An 8,167-nucleotide genomic window follows, 5' to 3' on the forward strand; every position below is an offset into this window, starting at 1 on the left:
GGTTCGCAAAGTGATCCAGGGGGATGCGAACACTCAATTCTTTCATCTCATTGCTAATGGCAAACACAGAAAGAAGAGAATTTTCCAGCTTGAGCAAGACGAAGGCACCATTGTTGGTCATGATAATCTGAAACTTTACATCACCGAGTATTACAAGCAGTTATTTGGACCTCCGGAGGATAGTGCTGTGTCCCTCGATGAGTCCAGGAATGAGGATGTGCCTCAACTAACTGGTGCTGATAATGCTATTTTGGTTGCTCCGTTTTCGGAAAAGGAGGTTTTTGATGCCATCTCACAGATGGAGAACAATAAGGCTCCCAGGCCGGATTGGTTTCCAGCGGAGTTCTATAAAAAATGTTGGCATATTATTAAGGGGGATCTATTACCTATGTTCCATGATCTTTTTTCTGGACGGCTTCAACTTTTTCACTTAAATTTTGGAACAATAACACTGCTACCAAAGAAGACCGATGCTCTGAGGATTGAGCAGTTCAGGCCTATATGCCTTATGAATGTTAGTTTCAAAATTTTTACCAAGGTTGGGACCAATAGGCTCACACAGATTGCGCATTCTGTGGTGCAGCAGTCCCAGACAGCTTTCATGCCGGATAGAAACATCCTGGAGGGGGTGGTGGTCTTGCATGAAACGCTCCATGAAATCCATTCGAAGAAACTAGATGGAGTTATCTCTAAAGTGGATTTCGAGAAAGCGTACGATAAAGTTAAGTGGCCTTTCCTACAACAAGCTTTGCGTATGAAAGGTTCGACGAGGTCTGGAGAAGCCAGGTTGAATCTTATACGCAAAAGGGGAGTGTTGGAATTAAAGTGAATGACGACATCGGTCATTACTTCCAGACACACAAGGGCCTACGGCAAGGGGATCCGATGTCCCCTATTTTGTTCACCATTGTAGTGGACATGTTGGCAATTTTGATAGGAAGAGCCAAGGAGGCTGGCCAAGTGGGAGGCTTGGTGCCTCATTTAGTTGATGGAGGAATTTCCATTCTTCAGTACGCTGATGATACTATCATCTTTATGGAGCATGACTTGGTAAAAGCGAGAAATATGAAGCTGCTGCTATGTTTGTTTGAACAATTGAGTGGGCTCAAAATTAATTTCCACAAAAGCGAATTGTTCTGCTTTGGTAGAGCCAGGGAGGAACAAGAGGCCTACAAACAATTGTTTAGGTGTGGTTTGGGGGAGTTGCCATTCACATACTTAGGAATTCCTATCCACCACCATAGGCTTACGAACAATGAATGGAAGTGTATTGAGGATCGATTCGAAAAGAAACTAAGTTGCTGGAAGGGTAAGCTCATGTTCTATGGAGGCCGTTTAATTCTTATTAATTCGGTTCTCATGAGCATGCCTATGTTTCTTTTGTCTTTTTTCAAAGTCCCAGTTGGTGTAAGGAAAAGACTGGACTTCTATCGATCACGTTTCTTTTGGCAGGGAGATGAGCTAAAAAGAAAATACCGTTTAGCAAAGTGGGATATCATCTGTAGACCGAAAGACCAAGGGGGTCTCGGGATTGAGAATCTTGAAGTTAAGAACATATGCCTTCTCAGTAAGTGGTTGTGGAAGTTATCTACCGGAACTGACGCCACTTGGGCACAAATCCTACGTAATAAGTATCTTCAAACCAAAACGTTGTCTCAGGTCCCAGTAAGACCAACTGATTCACCCTTTTGGAAAGGGCTTATGAAAGTTAAGCTTTCATTGTTTCAGAGGACAAGGTATATTGTTGGTAATGGTGCCAGCACGAGATTCTGGGAGGATACTTGGCTCGGAGGTGCGCCCCTTGCAATCCAGTACCCGTCGTTATATCGTATTGTCCAACGACGCGAGGCTTTTGTTGCAACGGTCTTCCATTCTATCCCCCTTAATATTCAGTTTAGAAGGCCGTTAGTGGGCAATCATTGGGAAGATTGGCTACATCTAGTTAGGAGACTGATGAATGTCCAACTTCACAACAACCCGATAAATTACGCTGGAATCTAACTAGGTCGGGTGAATTTATAGTTAAATCAATGTATGTTGATGTCATCAATTCGAGCTCGATTCCTAGCTCCAAGCATGTGTGGGATGTCAAAGTTCCTTTGAAGATCAAAGTGTTTATGTGGTTTCTACACAAACAAGTTATCTTAACAAAGGACAATTTGACAAAGCGTAATTGGACAGGGCCTACTAGGTGTAGTTTCTGTGATCGCGGTGAAACAATTAAACATCTTTTTTTTGATTGCCCACTAGCTAGAATTTTATGGACGACTGAGGGAGTCCTAGACTAGGGGGTGTCCGGACAGCCGGACTATCATCGTCCGCCGGACTCCAAGACTACGAAGATACAAGATTGAAGACTCCGTCCCGTGTCCGGATGGGACTTTCCTTGGTGTGGAAGGCAAGCTTGGCGATACGGATATGTAGATCTCCTACCATTGTAACCGACTCTGTGTAACCCTAGCCCTCTCTGGTGTCCATATAAACCGGAGGGCTTTAGTCCGTAGGACATAACCTCCATTACAACAATCATACCATAGGCTAGCTTCTAGGGTTTAGCCTCTTTGATCTCGTGGTAGATCCACTCTTGTACTACCCATATCATCAATATTAATCAAGCAGGACGTAGGGTTTTACCTCCATCAAGAGGGCCCGAACCTGGGTAAAACTTCGTGTCGCTCGTCTCCTGTTACCATCCGCCTAGACGCACAGTTCGGGACCCCCTACCCGAGATCCGCCGGTTTTGACACCGACATTGGTGCTTTCATTGAGAGTTCCTCTGTGTCGTCACCGATAGGCTCGATGGCTTCTTCAATCAACAACAACGCTGTCCAGGGTGAGACTTTTCTCCCCGGACAGATCTTCGTATTCGGCGGCTTCGCGCTGCGGGCTAATTCACTTGGCCATCTGGAGCAGATCGAAAGCTACGCCCCTGGCCGTCAGGTCAGGTTCGGAAGCCTAAACTTCACGGCCGACATCCGCGGGGACTTGATCTTCGACGGGCTCGAGCCACAGCCGAGCGTGCCGCACCGTCACGATGGGCATGATCTAGCTCTGCCGCCGGACAGTGCCTTGGTGGACACACACGAGTCCGCTCCGGCCCTTAGTCCGGAGCCGATCGCCCAGATCGAGGACCGGTGGCTGGACACCGCCTCGGGGGCTGCAACTTCCACGGCGATGGAGCCGAACACTAACCTTGTCCCTTGCCAAGCTCGTGACTCCGAAGTGCCGGACTCCCTGCCGGACTCCGAACCTCCCGCGCCCCTGCCAATCGAATCTGATTGGGCGCCGGTCATGGAGTTCACCGCCGCGGACATCTTCCAACACTCGCCCTTTGGCGACATCCTAAATTCGCTAAAACATCTCTCGCTATCCGGAGAGACCTGGCCGAACTATGGCCAGGACGGTTGGTATATGGACGACGAAGAAATTCAAGGCCCACCCACCACCCACTTTGTAGCCACTGTCGATGATCTAACAGACATGCTAGACTACGACTCCGAAGACATCGATGGTATGGACGACGATGCCGGAGACGAACAAGAACCAGTGCCTACAGGGCACTAGAAGACCACCTCGTCATATGACATATACATGGTGGACACCCCAAAAGAGGGGGACGGCGAAGAAGCAGCGGATGCAGATTCCTTAAAGAAACAGCCCAAGCGCCGACGTCAGCGGCGCCGCTCTAAATACCGCCACAGCAAGAATGGAGATTCAGGCACAGGACATAATAATACCCCAGAAAGTGCCGAAGACAATCCCCTCTAGCAAGATTCAGCGCAGGAGGATGCAGAAGCATGCCCTCACGAGAGGGAGGCAGATGAAGAGGTCGAGGATGATAATTACATACCTCCCTCCGAATATGAGGCAAGCCTCAACGACGACGAATTCGTCGTGCCCGAGGATCCCGTCGAGCAAGAGCGTTTTAAACGTAGGCTTATCGCCACGACAAACAGCCTAAAGAAAAAGCAGCAGCAGCTTCAAGCTGATCAGGACCTGCTGGCCGACCGATGGACCGAGGTCCTCGCGGCCGAAGAGTACGAACTCGAACGCCCCTCCAAAAGCTACCCAAAACGCAAGTTGCTCCCCTGATTAGAGGAGGAAGCATACATACCTTCATCACCAGCGCACAATACGGCCGGCCGACCACCCCGTGGTCGCGACAGAGAGGCATCTAGGCCCTCTACCAAGACCGTACCCCGGCATCGCTCCAAAAGTACGAAGCCAAGAGGGAACGCGCCGGACTTGCGAGATATATTGGAGGACAAAGCAAGGCAATCCAGATCCATCTATGGATCACGTGGGCGCCCCACGACCCACGACGAATACCGTCGTGCCGGATACAATAACTCCGGCCGGGCCGAACACAGCAGACAACGCTCACTCGAGCTACGTCGTGATATTGCTCAATATAGAGGCGCCGCACACCCACTATGCTTCACTGACGAAGTAATGGATCGTCAAATCCCTGAAGGGTTTAAACCCGTAAACATTGAATACTATGATGGCACAACAGACCCCGCGGTTTGGATCGAAGATTATCTCCTTCACATCCATATGGCCCGTGGCGACGATCTCCATGCCATCAAGTATCTCCCACTCAAGCTTAAAGGACCAGCTCGGCATTGGCTTAACAGCTTGCCCGCAGAGTCAATTGGGTGTTGGGAAGACCTGGAAGCCGCATTCCTCGACAACTTCCAGGGCACATATGTGCGAGCACCAGACGCCGATGACCTAAGCCACATAATTCAGCAGCCAGACGAATCAGCCAGACAGTTCTGGACACGGTTCTTAACAAAGAAAAATCAAATCGTCGACTGTCCGGATGCAGAGGCCCTAGCAGCCTTCAAACATAACATCCGCGATGAGTGGCTAGCCCGGCACCTAGGACAGAAAAAGCCGAAATCCATGGCAGCCCTCACATCTCTAATGACCCGCTTCTGTGCGGGAGAGGACAGCTGGCTAGCTCGCAGCAACAATCTTAGTAAAAATTCTGGCAGTCCGGATACCAAGGACCACAATGGCAGGTCGCGTCGAAGCAAAAATAAACGCCGCATTAACGACGACGACAAGGAGGATACGGCAGTCAACGCCGGATTCCGAGGCTCTAAACCCGGTCAGCGGAAGAAGCCATTCAAAAGAACCACTCCGGGTCCGTCCAATTTGGACCGAATACTCGACCGCTTATGCCAGATACTTGGCACCCCCGAAAAGCCAGCTAATCACACCAACAGATATTGTTGGGTATTCAAGCAGGCAGGCAAGTTAATTGCCGAAAACAATGACAAGGGGCTGCACAGCGACGGCGAGGAAGAGACCCAACCACCGAACAATAGAGGACAGAAGGGTTTCCCCCCACAAGTGCGGACGGTGAATATGATATACGCAACCCATATACCCAAGAGGGAGCGGAAGCGTGCACTAAGGGACATATATGCGATGGATCCAGTCGCCCCGAAGTTCAATCCATGGTCCTCTTGCCCGATCACTTTCGATCGAAGAGACCATCCGACCAGTATCCGCCATGGTGGATTCGCCGCATTGGTTTTAGACCCAATCGTCGATGGATTTCACCTCACGAGAGTCCTGATGGACGGTGGCAGTAGCCTGAACCTGCTTTATCACGATACAGTGCGCAAGATGGGCATTGACCCCTCAAGGATTAAACCTACAAAGACGACCTTCAAAGGCGTCATACCAGGTGTTGAGGCCAATTGTACAGGTGTAACGCCCTCGATGCGGCTATAGCTCCCACGTGTCGAGGCACGACTTAGAGGCATAACTGCATTGAAAGCAATGTCGCAAGTCGGGCAATCATTACAACATCCCATGTAATATATAATAAAAGGGGAAGATAACATAGTTGGCTTACACTCGCCACGTCACATCAGAGTACATAGATAACATCCATCAAACAAGCACTCATGGCCCGACTACGGCGCCAAAATAGAAAAGAACCCAACATGCGACAAGGTCCTGAATCGATAACCCCAACTAGGCACCACTACTGATCATCCGGAAAAGACACGTAGTATCGCTGAGAGTCCTCGTCGAACTCCCACTGGAGCTCGTAATCGTCAACTGGAGCAGAAACACCTGGACCTGCATCTGGAGTTGTAGTATCTGTGAGCCACAGGGACTCAGCAATCTCACACCCACGCGATCAAGACTATTTAAGCTCATAGGAATGGATAAGGCAAATACATGTGGAACTGCAGCAAGCGACTAGCATATGTGGTGGCTAACTTATACGCAAAAGAGAGCGAGAAGAGAAGGCGAAGCACGAGCGAGAAGCTAAAGGAACATCCTGCGCAAGCATAACTCCAACACCGTGTCCACTTCCCGGACTCCGCCGAGAAGGGGCCATCACGGTAACACACACGGTTGATTCATTTTAATTAAGTTTAATTAAAGTTATCTACAACCGGACATTAACAAATTCCCATCTGCCCATAACCGCGGGCACGGCTTTCGAAAGATCAATCCCTGCAGGGGGGTCCCAACTTAGCCCATAACAAGCTCTCACGGTCAACGAAGGAATAGACCTCCACCCAAGACACACCGATCAGACTCGGTATCTCGGTACAACAAGATGATTCGACAGGTTAAAACAAGTCCAGCAACACCGCCCGAATGTGCCGACAAATCCCGATAGGAGCTGCACATATCTCTTTCTCAGGGCACACTCAGATAGGTCAAGCTACGAGTAAAACCAAACCTCAAGTTTCCCCGAGGTGGCCCCGCAGGCTGCCTGGTTCGGACCAACACTCAGAGGAGCACTGGCCCGGGGGGGGGGGGGGTTAAAATAAGATGACCCTCGGGCTCCGGAAACCCAAGGGAAAAAGAGGCTAGGTGGCAAATGGTAAAACCAATGTTGGGCATTGCTGGAAAAGCTTTAATCAAGGCGAACTATCAATGGGTTCCCATTATAGCCCAACCGCGTAAGGGACGCACAATCCGGGAACATAACACCGATATGACGGAAACTAGGGCGGCAAGAGTGGAACAAAACACTAGGCGAGAGGCCGAGCCTTCCACCCTTTACCAAGTATATAGATGCATTAAGATAACATAGCAATATAATGATATCCCAACAAGTAAATAAATGTTCCAACAAGGAACGGCTCCAATCTTCACCTGCAGCTAACAACGCTATAAGAAGGGCTGAGCAAAGCGGTAACATAGCCAATCAACGGTTTGCTAGGACAATGGTGGGTTAGAGGTTCAATCATGCAATTGGGAGGCTGACAAGCAAAAGGTAGGCATCGAAGCAGTGGCAAGCAAAAGAGCGAGCAAACTAGCATAGCAAAGATAGTAGTGATTTCGAGGGTATGATCATCTTGCCTGCACAGTTGTCAGAGTTGACTGGATCCTCACAAGCAAACTCAACGGGCTCCTCGGTAGCGAACTCGTCTCCCGGCTCTACCCAAAGACAAACAAGCAACAAGGATACAATCAACCACGGGCAAGACCAAGCAATATGATGAAATGACGATATGCTATGCGGGATGCGATGCGGGATGCAAAATGCAAGATATGACAGGAAATGCATGAACCTGGCATCAACTTGGAAAACCAAGTGTGCCACTGGATAGAGGGGATGAAATCACTTGAAAACGATATAAAGATCATTGGAATCGGAGCTACGGTTTGGAAATGGCAAGCGTTTTAAGATATGACACCGGTATGCGATTTGCAGCAAGTAGGCATCTAAATGCAACGAAATGAACATGCTACAGCCACCAAACATGATAACAAAAAACATGGCAGTGATGTACACAAGATGGTTGACAAAACACTAGCACTGAGCCATAGGCAAATTCATCCATTAAGAGGTTCAAACAAGCATGGCTAAAACGCAAATGCAAAACAGATTTGAGACTTAGTGATATTAACACTAGTCTGAAATTTCAGATCACGATGCTCTCTTCGGAGCAGCAAAACAACATGATAGGAAACCTGAACATGACAAGTAAGAACATGGCATGGAGCTACTCAACAAGATTTATAAAACACCCAAAGTGACCTGGGGCCAAAAGGATTCACAAAATACTCTACCGAGCTCACGAACATAGCTCGAACACAATCAGTTTTCAGACTTAGTGAAAACTGAGACATGCTGAAATTTAACTCACGAAGGCATGTAAACAAGCTCGATGCACTCACT

The sequence above is a fragment of the Triticum aestivum genome, chromosome 3B (genome assembly GCF_018294505.1).
Source record: "Triticum aestivum cultivar Chinese Spring chromosome 3B, IWGSC CS RefSeq v2.1, whole genome shotgun sequence".
NCBI classification, from domain to species: Eukaryota; Viridiplantae; Streptophyta; class Magnoliopsida; order Poales; family Poaceae; genus Triticum; species Triticum aestivum.